The following is a 17,529-nucleotide window of genomic DNA, read 5'->3' on the forward strand; positions in this document are numbered from 1 at the left end:
CTTTTTATGGCTAATATTCCATTGTATATACGTGTCACATCTTCTTTATCCATTCCTCTGTTGATGAACATTTAGGTTGCTTCTACGTCCTGGCTATTGTAAATAGTGCTGCAATGAACACGGGGGTGCATATATCTATTTTTAGTTTTTTAAGGAACCTCCATACTGTTCTCCATAGTGGCTGTACCAATTTACATTCCCACCAACACTGTAGGAGAGTTCTCTTTTCTCCAAACCCTCTCCAGCATTTACTGTTTGTAGATTTTTTGATGATGGCCATTCTGACTGGTGTGAGGTGATACCTCATTGTAGTATGTACGTACGTATGTATGTATTTATTTATGGCTGTGTTGGGCCTTTGTTGCCGTGCGCGGGCTTTCTCTAGTTGCGGCGAGCGGGGGCTACTCTTCGTTGCGGTGTGCGGGCTTCTCATTGCCGTGTCTTCTTTTGTTGCGGAGCACGGGCTCTAGGTGCGTGGGCTTCAGCAGCTGTGGCTCGAAGGCTCTAGAGCGCAGGCTCAGTAGTTGTGGCGCACAGGCTTAGTTGCTCCGTGGCATGTGGGATCTTCTCGGACCAGGGCTCGAACCCATGTCTCCTGCATTGGCAGGCAGATTCTTAACCACTGTGCCACGAGGGAAGCCCCCTCGTAGTTTTAACTTGCATTTCTCTAATAATTAGTGATGTCAAGCATCTTTTCATGTGTTTGTGGGCCATCTCTATATCTTCTTTGGAGAAATGTGTATTTAGGTCTTCTGCCCATTTTTTGATTGGGTTGTTTCTGTTTTTGAAATTGAGCTGCATGAGTTGTTTGTAAATTTTGGAGATTAATCCCTGTCAGTTGGTTCGTTGGCAAATATCTTCTCCTATTCTGAGGGTTGTCTTTTCGTCTTGTTCATAGTTCCGTTTGCTGTGCAAAAGCTTTTAAGTTTAATTAGGTCCCATTTGTTTATTTGTTTTTATCTTCATTACTCTAGGAGGTGGGTCAAGAAAGATCTTGCTGCGATTTATGTCAGAGTGTTCTGCCTATGTTTTCCTCTAAAAGTTTTATAGTTTCTGGCCTTACATTTAGGTCTTTAATCCATTTTGGGTTTATTTTTGTGTATGGAGTTAGGCAGTGTTCTAATTTCATTCTTTTACATGTAGCGGTCCAGTTTTCCCAGCACCACTTATTGAAGAGGCTGTCTTTGCTTCATTGTATATTCTGGCCTCCTTTGTCATAGATTAGGTGACCATAAGTGTGTGAGTTTATCTCTGGACTTTCTATCCTGTTCCACTGATCTATACTTCTGTTTTTGTGCCAGTTCCATACTGTCTTGATTACTGTAGCTTTGTAGTATGAAGTTGGGGAGGCTGATTCCTCCAGCTCCATTTTTCTTTCTCAAGATTGCTTTGGCTATTCTGGGTCTTTTGTATTGCCATACAAATGGTAAAATTTTTTGTTCTAATTCTGTGAAAAATGCCCTTGGTAATTTGATAGGGATTGTACTGAATCTGTAGATTGCTTTGGGTAGTATAGTCATTTTCACAATATTGATCCTTCCAATCCAAGAACATCTCTCCATCTATTGGTATCATCTTTAATTTCTTTCATCAGTGTCTTATAGTTTTCTGCATATAGGTCTTTTGTCTCCCTAGGTAGGTTTATTCCTAGATATTTTATTCTTTTTGTTGCAGTGGTAAATGGGAGTGTCTCCTTAATTTCTCTTTCAGATTTTTCATCATTAGTGTAGAGGAATGCAAGAGATTTCTGTGCATTAATTTTGTATCCTGCAACTTTACTGAATTCACTGATTAGCTCTAGTAGTTTTCTGGTGGCATCTTTAGGATTCTCTATGTATAGTATCATGTCATCTGCAAACAGTGACAGTTTTACTTCTTCTTTTCCAATCTGTAATCCTTTTATTTCTTTTTCTTCCCTGATTGCCATGGCTAGGACTTCCAAAACTATATTGAATAAGAGTGGACATCCTTGTTTTGTTCCTGATCTAAGAGGAAATGCTTTCAGTTTTTCACCACCGAGAATGATGTTTGCTGTGGGTTTGTCATATATGGCCTTTATTATGCTGAGGTAGGTTCCCTTTATGCCCACTTTCTGGAGAGTTTTTATCATAAATGGGTGTTGAATTTTGGCAAAAGATTTTTCTGTATCTATTGGGATGATCATATGGTTTTTATTCTTCAGTTTGCTAATATGATGTATCACACTGATTGATTTGTGTATATTGAAGAATCCTGTATCCCTTGGATAAATCCCACTTGATCATGGTGCATGATCCTTTTAATGTGTTGTTGGATTCTGTTTGCTAGTATTTTGTTGAGGATTTTTGCCTCTATGTTCATCAGAAAATTATGGTCTGTGATTTTCTTTTTGTGTGTGTGATATCTTTGTCTGGTTTTGGTATCAGGGTGATGGTGGCCTCATAGAATGAGCTTGGGAGTGTTCCTCCCTCTGCAATTGTTGAAAGAGTTTGAGAAGGATGGGTGTTAGCTCCTCTAAATGTTTGATAGAATTCACGTGTGAAACCATATGGTCCTGGACTTTTGTTTGTTGGAAGATTTTTTAATCACAGTTTCAATTTCATTACTTGTGATTGGTCTGTTCATATTTTCTATTTTTTCCTGGTTCAGTCTTGGAAAGTTGTACCTTTCTAAAAATTTGTCCATTTCTTCCAGATTGTCCATTTCACTGGCGTAGAGTTGCTTGTAGTACTCTCTTATGATACTTTGTATTTCTGTGGTGTCAGTTTTAACTTCTCCTTTTTCACTTCTAATTTTATTGATTTGAGTCCTCTCCCTTTCTTTCTTGATGAGTCTGGCTACCGGTTTATCAATTTTGTTTATCTTCTCAAAGAACAGCTTTTAATTTCATTGATCCTTGCTATTGTTTTGTTCATTTCTATCTCATTTATTTCTGTTCTGATCTTTATGATTTCTTTCCTTCTACTACCTTTGGGTTTTGTTTGTTCTTCTTTCTCTAGTTGCCTTAGGTGTAAGGTTAGGTTGTTTATTTGAGATGTTTCTTGTTTCTTGAGGTGGTATTGTATTGCTATAAACTTCCCTCTTAGAACTGCTTTTCCTGCATCCCATAGGTTTTGGGTCATCATGTTTTCACTGTCATTTGTTTCTGTATTTCCTCTTTGATTTCTTCAGTGATCCATTGGTTATTTAGTAGCATGTTGTTTAGCATCCACATGTTTGTGTTTTTTACAGTTTTTCTTTTTCCTGTAACTAATTTCTAATCTCACAGTGTTCTGGTCAGAAAAGATGCTTGATACAATTTCAATTTTCTTAAATTTACTGAGGCTTGATTTGTGACCCAAGATATGATCGATCCTGGAGAATGTCCCATGTGCACTTGAGAAGAATGTGTATTCTGCTGCTTTTGGATGGAATGTGCTATAAATATCAAGTAAGTCTATCTTAATTGGTCTACTGTGTCATTTAAGGCTTGTGTTTCCTTATTAACTTTCTGTCTGGATGATCTGTCCATTGGTGTAAGTGGGGTGTTAAAGTCCCCCACTATTACTGAGTTACTGTCGATTTTGCCTTTTATGGCTGTTAGCATTTGCCTTATGTATTGAGGTGCTCCTATGTTGGGTGCATTAATATTTACAATTGTTATATCTTCTTGGATTGATCCCTTGGTTACTGTGGAGTGTCCTTCCTCGTCTCTTGTAACAGTCTTTATTTTAAAATATATTTTGTCAGATAGGAGTATTGCTACTCCAGCTTTCTTTTGATTTCCATTTGCATGGAATATCATTTTCCATCCCCTCACTTTCAGTCTGTATGTGTCCCTAGGTCTGAAGTGGGTCTCTTGTAGACAACATATATACGCGTCTTGTTTTTTTTATCCATTCAGCCAGTCTGTGTCTTTCGGTTGGAGCATTTAATCCATTTACATAATTATCAATATATACGTTCCTGTTGCCATTTTCTTAACTGTTTTGGGTTTGTCTTTGTAGGTCTTTTTCTTCTCTTGTGTTTCCCGCCTAGAGAAGTCCCTTTAGCATTGTTGCAAAGCTGGTTTGGTGGTGCTGAATTCTCGTAGCTTTTGCTTGTCTGTAAAGCTTTTGATTTCTCTGTCAAATCTGAATGAGATCCTTGCTGGGTAGCGGCGTCATCTTGGTTGTAGGTTTTTCCCTTTTGTCACTTTAAATATATCCTGCTACTCCCTTCTGGCCTGCAGAGTTTCTGCTGAAAAATCAGCTGATAACCTTACGGGGATTCCCTTGTACGTTATTTTTTGCTTTTCCCTTGTTGCTTTTAGTTTTTCTTTGTATTTAATTTTTGTTAGTTTGAATAATATGTTTTGGCGTGTTTCTTCTTGGGTTTATCCTGTTTGGGACTCTCCGTGCTTCCTGGATTTGGGTGACTATTTCCTTTCCCATGTTAGGGAAGTTTTCAACTATAATCTCTTCAAATATTTTCTCAGACCCTCTCTCTTTCTCTTCTTCTTCTGCGACACCTATAAGTTGAATGTTTGTTTGTTTAATGTTGTCCCAGAGGTCTCTGAGACGGTCCTCATTTCTTTTCATTCTTTTTTCTTTATTCTGCTCCGTGGCAGTTATTTCCACTATTCTATCTTCCAGCTCACTTACCTGTTCTTCTGCCTCAGTTATTCTGCTACTGATTCCTTCTAGTCTGTTTTTCATTTCAGTTATTGTGCTCTTCATCACTGTTTGTTTGTTCTTTAGTTTTTCTAGATCCTTGTTAAATATTTCTTGTATCTTCTCGATCTCTGCCTCCATTCTATTTCTGAGATCTTGGATCATCTTTACTATCATTACTCTGAATTCTTTTTCAGGTAGATTGCCTATTTCCTCTTCATTTATTTGGTCCTGTGGGTTTTTACCTTGCTCCTTTGTCTGAAATATATTTCTCTGTCGTCTCATTTTGTCTAACTTACTGTGCTTGTGGTCTGCTTTCCACAGGCTGCAGGGTCTTAGCTCCTCTTGTTTCTAGTGTCTGCCCTCTGGTGGGTGAGGTTGGTCCAGGGGCTTGTGTAGGCTTCCTCGTGAGAGGAACTGGTGCCTGAGCTCTGGTGGGTGGAGCTGAGTCTTGTTCCTCTGATGGGCAGGGCTGCGTCAGGGGGTATTTTTTGGGGTGTCTGTGAGCTTAGTACGACTTTAAGCAGGCTGTCTGCTGATGGGTGGGGCTATGTTCCTGTCTTGGTGGTTGTTTGGCCTGAGGCATCCAGCACTGGAGCCTGCAGGCAGTTGTGAGATCTTAGATCTTGGTGGAGACCTCATGAGAGCTCACGCCAATTAATATTTCCCGGGGCCGGGTATTCTCTGGCAGTCCTGGACTTGGTGCTCCCACCCTAGGGGCTGAGGCCTGACCCCTGGCTGGGAAACTAAGACCCTGCAAGTTGCATGGCATGGCCAAAAAAAAAAAAAAGAAAAGAAAAAAAGGAAAAGAAGAGAAACAGACAAGCAAAACCCAAGACAAATGATAAAAACAAAAACAAGCAAAAAAAAGGCCAAAAACCCCCCAAAACAAGAAAACAACCAAACAACTGAACCCAGAAATGAAAACAATAAAAACAAAACTAATAAAAACAGAAAACAAAGAACAAAAACAAAACCAGAAAAACACAAAACAAGAAAAAAGTAAAATAAAGATAGAAAAATAAAAAACATATTTTAAAACGTTTTTCTTAAAGAAAACATAAATAAAAAACAGGGAAAGACCTTCAAGATGGCAGAAGTGTAAGAGTGGAGATCACCTTCCTCCCCACAAATAGAACAGAAATACATCTACACGTGGAACAACTCCTATGGAACACCTACTGAACGCTGGCAGAAGATCTCAGACTTCCCAAAAGGCAAGAAACTCCCCACGTACCTGGGTAGGGCAAAAGAAAAAAGAAAAAACAGAGACAGAAGAATAGGGACAGGACCTGCACCTCTGGGAGGGAGCTGTGAAGGAGGAAAAGTTTCCATACACTGGGAAGCCCCTTCACTGGTGGAGATGGAGGGTGGGCAGGGGGAAGCTTCAGAGCCATGGAGGAGAGTGCAGCAGTAGCGGTGCAGAGGGCAAAGTGGAGAGATTCCCACACAAAGGATTGGTGCCGACCAGCACTCACCAGCCTGAGAGACTTGTCTGCTCACCCGCTGGGGCAGGTGGGGGCTGGGAGCTGAGGCTCCTGCTTTGTAGGTCAGAACCCAGAGAAAGGACTGGGGTTGGCTGCGTGAAAACAGCCTCAAGGGGCTAGTGAGCCACAGCTAGCCGGGAGGGAGTCCAGGAAAAAGTCTGGAACTGCGTAAGAGGCAAGAGACCATTGTTTTGGGGTGTGCGAGGAGAGGGGATACAGAGCACTGCCTAAACGAGCTCCAGAGATGGGTGTGAGCCACGGCTATCAGCGCAGACACCAGAGACAGGCATGAAACGCTAAGGCTGGTGCTGCAACCACCAAGAAGCCTGTGTGCAAGCACAGGTCTCTATCCACACCTCTCCTCCCGGGAGCCTGTGCTCCCTGCCACTGCCAGGGCCCCGTGATCCGGGGACAACTTCCCCGGGAGAACACATAGCGCACCTCAGGCTGTTGCAACATGACGTTGGCGTCTGCCGCCGCACGCTCACCCCACATTCCGTACCCCTCCCTCCCTCTGGCCTGAGTGAGCGAGAGCCCCCTAACTGGCTGCTACTTTAACCCTCGCCTGTCTGAGCAAAGAACATATATGCCCTCAGGTGACCTACATGCAGAGGTGGGGCCAAATCCAAAGCTGAACCCCAGGAGCTGTGTGAACAAAGAAGAGAAAGGGAAATTTCTCCCAGCAGCCTCAGGAGCAGCGGATTATATCTCCACAATCAACTTGATGTACCCTGCATCTCCGGAATACCTGAATAGACAAAGAATCATCCCAAAATTGAGGCAGTAGACTTCAGGAGCAACTGCAGACTTGGGGTTTGCTTTCTGCATCTAATTTGTTTCTGGTTTTATGCTTATCTTAATTTAGTATTTAGAGTTTATTATCATTGGTAGATTTGTTTATTGATTTGGTTGCTCTCTTTTTTTTTTTTACATATAGATATACTTTTTTTTCCTTTTTCTCTTTTTGTAAGTGAGTATGTGTATGTTTCTTTGCGTGATTTTGTCTGTATAGTTTTGCTTTTACCATTTGTCCTAGGATTCTTTCTTTCTTTTCTTTTTTTTTTAGTATAGTTTTTAGAGCTTGTTACCATTGGTGGATTTATGTTTTGATTTGGTTGTTCTCTTCTTTCTGTTTTTTCTTTCCTTTTTTCTAATTACTTTTTAATTTTTAATAATTTTTAAAATTTTAATAACTTTCTTTCTCTCTCTCTCTCCCTCCCCTTCCCTCCCTCCCTCTCTCTCTCTCTTTTCCCCTTTTCTTTGGAGCCGTGTGGCTGACAGGGTCGTGGTGCTCCTGTCGGGTGTCAGGCCTGTGCCTCTGAGGTGGGAGAGCCTAGTTCAGGACATTGGTCCACCAGAGACCTCCCGGCTCCATGTACTATCAAATGGCAAAAGCTCTCTCAGAGATCTCCATCTCAACGCTAAGACCCAGCTCCACTCAAAAACCAGCAAGCTACAGTGCTGGACACCCTATGCCAAACAACTAGCAAGACAGGAACACAACCACACCCATTAGCAGAGAGGCTGCCTAAAATCATAATAAGGTCACAGACACCCCAAAACACACCACCAGACACGGTCCTGCCCACCAGAAAGACAAGATCCAGCCTCATCCACCAGAACACAGGCACCAGTCTCCTCCACCAGGAAGCCTACACAACCCACTGAACCAACCTTAGCCACTGGGGGAAGACACCAAAAACAACAAGAACTATGAACCTGCAGCCTGCTAAAAGGAGACCCCAAACACAGTAAGTTAAGCAAAATGAGAAGAGACAGAAACACACAGCAGATGAAGGAGCAAGGTAAAAACCCACCAGACCAAACAAATGAAGAGGAAATAAGCAGTTTACCTGAAAAGGAATTTAGAGTAATGATAGTAAAAATGATCCAAAATCTTGGAAATAGAATGGAGAAAATACAAGAAACGTTTAACAAGGACCTAGAAGAACTAAAGAGCAAACAAACAATGATGAACAACATAATAAATGAAATTAAAAATTCTCTAGAAGGAATCAATAGCAGAATAACTGAGTCAGAACGGATAAGTGACCTGGAAGATAAAATAGTGGAAATAAGTACTGCAGAGCAGAATAAAGAAAAAAGAATGAAAAGAATTGAGGACAGTCTCAGAGACCTCCGGGATAATATTAAATGCACCAACATTCGAATTATAAGGGTCCCAGAAGAAAAAGAGAAAAAGAAAGGGACTGAGAAAATATTTCAACAGATGATAGTTCAAAACTTCCCTAATATGGGAAAGGAAACAGTCAGTCAAGCCCAGGAAGTGCAGAGAGTCCCATACAGGATAAATCCAAGGAGAAAGAGACCAAGAGAGATATTAATCAAACTATCAAAAATTAAATACAAAAAAAATATTAAAAGCAGCAAGGGAAAAACAACAAATAACATACAAGGGAATCCCCATAAGGTTAAAAGCCGATCTTTCAGCAGAAACTCTGCAAGCCAGAAGGGAGTAGCAGGACATATTTAAAGTAATGAAAGGGAAAAACCTACAACCAAGATTACTCCACCCGGCAAGGATCTCATTCAGCTTCAATGGATAAATCAAAACCTTTACAGACAAGCAAAGGCTAAGAGAATTCAGCACCACCAAACCAGCTTTACATCAAATGCTAAAGGAACTTCTCTAGGCAGGAAACACAACAGAAGGAGAAGACCTACAATAACAAACCCAAAACAATTAAGAAAATGGTAATAGGAACATACATATCAATAACTACCTTAAATGTAAATGGATTAAATTCTCCAACAAAAGACATAGAGTGGCTGAATGGATCAAAAACAAGACCCATATATATGCTGTCTACAAGAGACCCACTTCAGACCTAGGGACACACACAGACTGAAAGTGAGGGGATGGAAAAAGATATTCCATGCACATGGAAATCAAAAGAAAGCTGGAGGAGCAATTCTCATATCAGACAATATAGCCTTTAAAATAAAGACTATCACAAGAGACAAAGAAGGACACTACATACTGATCAAGGGATCAATCCAAGAAGAAGATATAACAATTGTAAATATTTATGCATCCAACATAGGAGCACCTCAATACATAAGGCAAATGCTAACAGCCATAAAAGTGGAAATCGACAGTAACACAATCATAGTAGGGGACTTTAACACCCCACTTTCACCAATGGACAGATCATCCAAAATGAAAATAAATAAGGAAACACAAGCTTTAAATGATTCATTAAACAAGATGGACTTAATTGATATTTATAGGACATTCCATCCAAAAGCAACAGAATACACTTTCTTCTCAAGTGCTCATGGAACATTCTCCAGGATAGACCATATCTTGGGTCACAAATCAAGCCTTGGTAAATTTAAGAAAAATGAAACCATATCAAGTATCTTTTCCGACCACAATGCTATGAGAGTAGATATCAACTACAGGAAAAAAAAATCTGTAAAAAATACAAACACATGGAGGTTAAACAATACACTACTAAATAACCAAGAGATCACTGAAGAAATCAAAGAGGAAATCAAAAAATACCTAGAAACAAATGACAGTGAAAACATGATGACCCAAAACCTATGGGATGCAGCAAAAGGAGTTCTAAGAGGGAAATTTATAGCAATATAATCCTACCTCAAGAAACAAGAAACATCTCAAATAAACAACCTAACCTTAAACCTAAAGCAATTAGAGAAAGAAGAAAAAAACCCCAAAGTCAGTAGAAGGAAAGAAATCACAAAGATCAGATCAGAAATAACTGAAAAAGAAATGAAGGAAACGATAGCAAAGATCAATAAAACTAAAAGCTGGTTCTTTGAGAAGATAAACAAAATTGATAAACCATTAGCCAGACTCATCAAGAAAAAAAGGGAGAAGACTCAAATCAATAGAATTAGAAATGAAGAAGGAGAAGTAACAACTGACACTGCAGAAATACAAAGGATCATGAGAGATTACTACAAGCCACTATATGCCAATAAAATGGACAACTTCGAAGAAATGGACAAATTCTTAGAAAAGCACAACCTTCTGAGACTGAACCAGTAAGAAATATAAAATCTGAACAGACCAATCACAAGCACTGAAACTGATACTGTGACTAAAAATCTTCCAACAAACAAAAGCCCAGGACCAGATGGCTTCACAGGTGAATTCTATCAAACATTTAGAGAAGAGCTAACACCCATCCTTCTCAAACTCTTCCAAAATATAGTAGAGGGAGGAACACTCCCAAACTCATTCTACGAGGCCACCATCACCCTGACACCAAAACCAGGCAAAGATGTCACAAAGAAAGAAAACTACAGGTCAATATCACTGATGAACATAGATGCAAAAATTCTCAACAAAATACTAGCAAACAGAATCCAAGAGCACATTAAAAGGATCATATACCGTGATCAAGTGGGATTTATCCCAGGAATGAAAGGATTCTTCAATATATACAAATCAATCAATGTGATAAACCATATTAACAAATTGAAGGAGAAAAACCATATGATCAACTCAACAGATGGAGAAAAAGCTTCCGACAAAATTCAACACCCATTTATGATAAAAACCCTGCAGAAAGTAGGCACACAGGGAACTTACCTCAACATAATAAAGGCCATACATGACAAACCCACAGCCAACATCATTCTCAATGGTGAAAAACTGAAACCATTTCCTCAGAAACAAGACAAGGTTGTCCACTCTCACCACTATTATTCCACATAGTTTTGGAAGTTTTAGCCACAGCAATCAGAGAAGAAAAAGAAATAAAAGGAATCCAAATCAGAAAAGAAGAAGTAAAGCTGTCACTGTTTGCAGATGACACGATACTATACATAGAGAATCCTAAAGATGCTACCAGAAAACTACTAGAGCTAATCAATGAATTTGGTAAAGTAGCAGGATACAAAATTAATGCACAGAAACCTCTGGCATTCCTATACACTAATGATGAAAAATCTGAAAGAGAAATTAAGGAAACACTCCCATTTACCACTGCAACAAAAACAATAAAATACCTAGGAATAAACCTACCTAAGGAGAGAAAAGACCTGTATGCAGAAAACTGTAAGACACTGATGAAAGAAATTAAAGATAATACAAACAGATGGAGAGATATACCATGTTCTTGGATTGGAAGAATCAACATTGTGAAAATGACTATACTACCCAAGGCAATCTACAGATTCAATGCAATCCCTATCAATCTACCAATGGCATTTTTCACAGAACTAGAACAAAAAATGTCACAATTTGTATGGAAACACAAAAGACCCTGAATAGCCAAAGCAGTCTTGAAAAAGAAAAATGGAGCTGGAGGAATCAGGCTCCCTGACTTCAGACTGTACTACAAAGCTACAGTAATCAAGCCAGTATCGTACTGGCCCAAAAACAGAAATATAGATCAATGGAACAGGATAGAAAGCCCAGAGATAAACCCATGCACATATGGTCACCTTATTTTTGATAAAGGAGGCAAAAATATACAATGGAGAAAAGACAGCCTCTTCAATAAGTGGTGCTGGGAAAACTGGACAGCTACATGTAAAAGAATGAAATTAGAACACTCCCTAACACCATACACAAAGATAAACTCAAAATGGGTTAAAGACCTAAATGTAAAGCCAGACACTATAAAACTCTTGGAGGAAAACATAGGCAGAACACTCTATGACATAAATCACAGCAAGATCCTTTTTGATCCACCTCCTAGAGAAATGGAAATAAAAACAAAAATAAACAAATGGGACCTAATTAAACTTAAAAGCTTTTTGCACAGCAAAGGAAACCATAAACAAGACGAAAAGACAGCCCTCAGAATGGGGGAAAATATTTTCAAATGAAGCAACTGACAAAGGATTAATCTCCAAATTTACAAGCAGCTCATGCAGCTCAATATCAAAAAAAACAAACAACCCAATCCAAAAATGGGCAGAAGACGTAAATAGACATTTCTCCAAAGAATATATACAGATTGCCAACAAACACATGAAAGGATACGCAACATCACTAATCATTAGAGAAATGCAAATCAAAACTACAATGAGGTATCACCTCACACCAGTCAGAATGGCCATCATCAAAAAAATCTACAAACAATAAATGCTGGAGAGGGTGTGGAGAAAAGGGAACCCTCCTGCACTGTTGGTGGGAATGTACACTGATACAGCCACTATGGAGAACAGTATGGAGGTTCCTTAAAAAACTAACAATAGAACTACCATACGACCCATCAATCCCACTACTGGGCATATACCGAGAAAACCATAATTCAAAAAGAGTCATGTACCACAATGCTCATTGCAGCTCTATTTACAATAGCCAGGACATGGAAGCAACCTAAGTGTCCATCGACAGATGAATGGATTTGGCACATATATACAATGCAATATTACTCAGCCATAAAAAGAAACAAAATTGAGTTATTTGTAGTGAGGTGGATGGACCTAGAGTGTGTCATACAGAGTGAAGTAAGTCAAAAAGAGAAAAACAAATACCGTATGCTAACACATATAAATGGAATCTAAAAAAAAAAAAAATGGTTCTAACCTAGGGGCAGGACAGGAATAAAGACACAGATGTAGAGAATGGACTTGAGGACACAGGGAGGGGGAAGGGTAGCTGGGACGAAGTGAGAGAGTGGCATGGACATATATACACTACCAAATGTAAAATAGATAGCTAGTGGGAAGCAGCCGCATAGCACAGGGAGATCAGCTTGGTGCTCTGTGACCATCTAGAGGGGTGGGATAGGGAGGGTGGGAGGGAGATGCAAGAGGGAGGAGATATGGGGATATATGTATATGTGTAGCTGATACACTTTGTTATAAAGTAGAAACTAACACACCACTGTAAAGCAGTTATACTCCAATAAAGATGTTAAAAAAATAAAAATAAATAAAACAACAACAGAACAAAATGAAACAAAAACACATATTTTCCTGGGGCCTCTGCGGTCAGTGTCTTTGCCCCCACAGTGAGCCACAGCACCCCCCGCCTCTCCAGGAGGCCCTCCAATACCTTTAGGCAGGTCTCTGGGCCCGCTGTGGGCACAGTGGGGGCAGCTCAGACTCTGACCAGGTCCAACTCCCGCGTGTACTTGCCCCCAAAATCCACAGCTGCTAAAGCTAGACCAGTCCTAGTTGTGGGAGCACTCGTTGTCCCTTCAGATATTCCACAGACGCAGGGTTTACCAAGCGATCGCGGGGATTTAATCTGCAGCTTGTGCAGCTGCAGGGAGAGATTTCTGTTTCTCTGCCTTCGTTGCACAGCCCCTGGGAGTCAGCTTTGGTTTTGGTCCCACCTCTGCCTCTGCATGTGGGCCACCCTGAGGCATCTGGTCCTCGCCCAGGTGAGAGGGGACGAAAGCAGCGGCTGACTGGGGCACAGTTGCTTGCTCAGGCCGCGGAGGGATAAGGCGGCCACAAGTGGGGTGCATGCGCTTCCTCCAGTGGGATCCCCCTCTAGTGCCTGCAGTGGCGAGACTGGCAGGAAGTTGCAACAGACTGGGGCGTGCTCGCTCTGGTGGGAGTCCTTCCCAGTTCCTGCGGAGGCAGGGCTGGCGTGCAGGGAGAGAGTCCGAAGATGGCGGCCCCGCCCATTGTGTGCCACTCAACAATGGCGCCTCGCTTCCAAGGCAGACCACTCTTCCTCAGAAGTGTTCCTGGCCGTGGAGCCCCTCACTCCCATCCCCTCAGGTTGTCTCCACACAGCTGAGCTCCTCACTCCAGTCCCTTCCGCCTGTCTCCCTGCAGCCAATAGCAGTTCTCACCCTGGGTCCGCTCTCCTAACCCCACGCTTTAGCACTCAGCCCCTGCCTGCCTTGGCCGATTCCTGTCTCAGGCTGGGGCGCCCAGGGCTGATTCCCGAGGAGGCTTTGGTGGAGGCAGTGCTCAGGATCCCTGAGCCTGCGCAGGCAGAGGGGGCCTTGGCTTGAGGGAAGGGCAATCCTGCTCAGATGGGTGACCCTCCCAGTGCCCGTGGAGGCAGGGACCGATGGGTGGGGAAGGGGGTTGCCCTGGCCGCCCCGCCCTTGTGCACCACTCAACAATGGCGCCTTGCTTCTACAGTGGCCTGGGCTTCCGCAAACTTTCCCGGTTGTGGAGTTCCGTGCTCCCGTCCCTTCAGGCTGTCTCTTCACAGACAACAGGTGTCCCCTCCCTGGGTCCACTCTCCAAACCCCACTTTCCAGCACCCAGCACCCCTCCACACCAGGAGACACCCGACTCAGGCTGGGGTGCGCAGGGCTGCAGCACAGACCACGCACGCACATCTTACTCTCTCCTGCCTTCCACAGACGGGTCGCTGCATTCCCCTCCGATGCCCTGAAGCTCCTTCTCTGTCCCAGCTGAGTTACCTGCCCTGAGGGGGTTTCTCTGAGTGCAGGAACCTCTCCTCACCTTCAGCTCCCCACCAGGGGTGCTGGTCCCTTTCTGTTTCCTCTTTTCTTTTTGTCTTTCTTTCGTCCTACCCGGTTGCGTGGGGATTTTTCTGGTCCTTTTAGGTGTCCGAAGTCTTCCACTAGTGTTCAGCAGGTGCTCTGTGAGAACTGTTCCATTTGTAGATGTATTCTTGATGTCCTTATGAGGAGAGGTGAATTCTACGTCCTCCTCTTCTGCTATCTTGACTCCTCCCCTCTCTCCATGTTTTGAGCACTACATTACTTTTGGCACAAAAAGATATTCCAGACTCACACTTTTCCCTGCCTCAGCTCTGGAACTAGACATTTCTTCAGGGAGTCCTGGTTCCTTTTAGTAGAAAATGAATTTAGAAACCAAGATTTGGGCACTTTGGAGTGCTCATTGCTACTTGTGTATAGTTGACCCCAGACGCTTTCCGTGGATAGAGACAGGGAATATCACACACACACACATACACACACACACACACACACACACACACAGACCTACAATACACAGTTACATCTCCGTTTTCTGTATCACATATGTTGAAAGCCATGGGTTCATACCAATGGCTCTAATTCTAATCCAACATGGGAATCATTCTAGTTTCCTCCCTTTACATATTTGTAACAATAGTCTAACAAAGTGAAAAATCCTGCCCCTATTTTCTTAATATATTTACTTGCTTGTATGTAAGCAATCTTTTTTCACTGCCTCTACCTCCCTCTCCATCTAGATGCCCTCCTTGCCCTGCTCGAACACTGACATCCAATGCTAGGCCACCAATGTCTGCCTCCCTCCCTCAGACCTCCCACCAATAACAAAAGCCCTCCTCACCCCAGGCTCCAACACCCTAGTGCTGGGCCACTGCTGCTGTCCTCTTTCCCACGTGGCTCCTCTAGATCCCACTGAAGTTCTGATATCTGGTGCCCAGATGATGCCAAGCCACTGTCACCACTGTTCCACATAAATAAATGCCTCACTCCTCAGCCTCCAACACCCTCAGCCAGGTTGCTCTCTGGTTTAGATGCCCTCCTCACCCTCTGCCATCCCTTCCACAGGGATGCCATCATTGCCCTATTCAGGGCCTGATAACCCTGTTGTGTCAATGAATTAAACAGACACTCTTATAATGTAGCTTAGGCTCAGGCACTCCATGCTGAGCCATCATGGTCACTCCCCACACCTCCAGCTGAAGCCTACCTACCCTGCCCAACTTTCCCAATGACTTCTGGACTTGGGGAAGGGATTCTGTTTTTTTTAATGAAAGCTCTTTCCTCATGTTCTAATCTGATAACCCACACCTTGCAAACAATTAAGCCAGTTGTAGGCAGACTACCTATCATCTGTGTCATAATTCCTTTTACCAGAAGAAATTTAATAAAAAGAGTCCTTTGTATAAGGGAAACAGACTTCACTAAAACACATCACTGATCTCAGTCTTTAACACTCCAAGAGGCAGGGTCCTTATCTGGGGCAACAGCGCAGAGGATGGATACACCAATTTTACAGGGTAATAATCCTATCTCCCCTATGCATAGTTTGTACCTACTCAATCTTTCCTGTATCCCAAGACATGTTTTCCAAAGTCTAGTAAGTTTTTGGGTTTTTTTTTTTTAACTGACTGGAGCTTATATATGGGAGAAAAAAAATGTGAGTTAACTTCCAATTCTAAGACTGTTAAGAGCCTACATGCTATATAATTTTATTTACTAAAGACCCCTTTCAATTTTGAATGAAAAACTGAATGTTTGACAAAAGTGAACTGTGAATCAGCAATCAGTGAACAGATCCAAGGTGGCCTCTTAACTCATTCATCAAAGAGTACATCACTTCTTTTAGGACAGAATTCCCTGATACCTAAGCATCCTTTCAGAGTGAGTGTAGTGATCTAGGGAGCCATTTCTATTAGTTATTCCTTCCATTTACTGTGGTCTCTGGAATACATTTGCCAGTAAGTAAATCTAACTTAAAGATTTATCCATTATTCACACAATTTCCACCTTTTCTCCAAAAATAGCATTTCCCCAAATGTGTTCCAGGAAACACTGGCGTCTCAGAATGTTAATACTTGTCATGGAATTGAAAGCATATGGGGCCAAATAAGTTGGGAATATTTGGGTAACACAGATTTCTCCACTGTAGGACTTTTCAGAGCCTATATTACATGAATCTTAAGGAGACAAAAATGAGAAACAGCTTTCCCTTTCCCTGACCCCAATATCACTCAACTATGGTAACCCTTTTTGAATGGAGCATTTCTTAGAACTAATGTTCTGTAGAAAATATGATGAAAAAAATTCTTTAACATTTAATAATAATATATCTCTTTAATTAAAAATCTTAGGCCATTTACAAAAAAGGAAAATATAAGAAGTTAGATATATGGACAAATATTCAACTTACTAATAATCAAAGAAATGCAATTAAAACAATGAGAACTGTTCACTTGTCAAGAGCACAGTGAGTTCAACAAATGATACTGGTGAGAGTACGGTGACCCAGGCACTCTTGTACTTTGCCAGTAAAGGGAATCTATCTTTTAAGAAAACAGTACAATTCTTTTGGAGAGCAGTTTGGCAAATGTTTTTGAAATGTTTATGTCCACTAACCTTAAAATGGCCCATCTGAGATTCTCTTCTTAAGGAAACATTCCAAAATGAAGAAAATGTTTATGCTCAAAGATGCTAATAGCTATACTTATAATAGTGAAAAAAAATCACAAATAATGAAAATTTCCAGTAATAGGGAAATGTCTCAGTAAACCAAGGTACATGGTACATGACATGCAGCCGTGAAAAAGATTTACAGTGTTTTTATTAGCATGGGGGAAATGCTTCTATTATTACGGTACCTAAAAACTGTAGGCATCAAAAGTCTAAATACATATCCAGTTGCCCCTTGACGCCCATGGAGGATACTTCAACATACCATTTCTTCCAAAAGTACAGTGAGGTAGAGCTGAACTTTTAAAGTGATTTTCAGACCCTAAAAAAAATTACTGTAAAAGCACAAGAAAGCCCTACTGAAATGGGAACTGGGAC

At 41.5% G+C, this 17,529-nt stretch overlaps 1 protein-coding gene across 9 annotated transcripts in view; it reads right to left on the reverse strand.

Annotated features, from left to right (window-relative positions):
• Window positions 1-17,529, reverse strand: part of DENND1A (DENN domain containing 1A) — a 537,868-nt gene that overhangs the window by 262,800 nt on the left and 257,539 nt on the right. The window lies entirely within an intron of this gene.

This window comes from Balaenoptera acutorostrata, chromosome 6 (assembly GCF_949987535.1).
Source record: "Balaenoptera acutorostrata chromosome 6, mBalAcu1.1, whole genome shotgun sequence".
NCBI lineage: Eukaryota > Metazoa > Chordata > Mammalia > Artiodactyla > Balaenopteridae > Balaenoptera > Balaenoptera acutorostrata.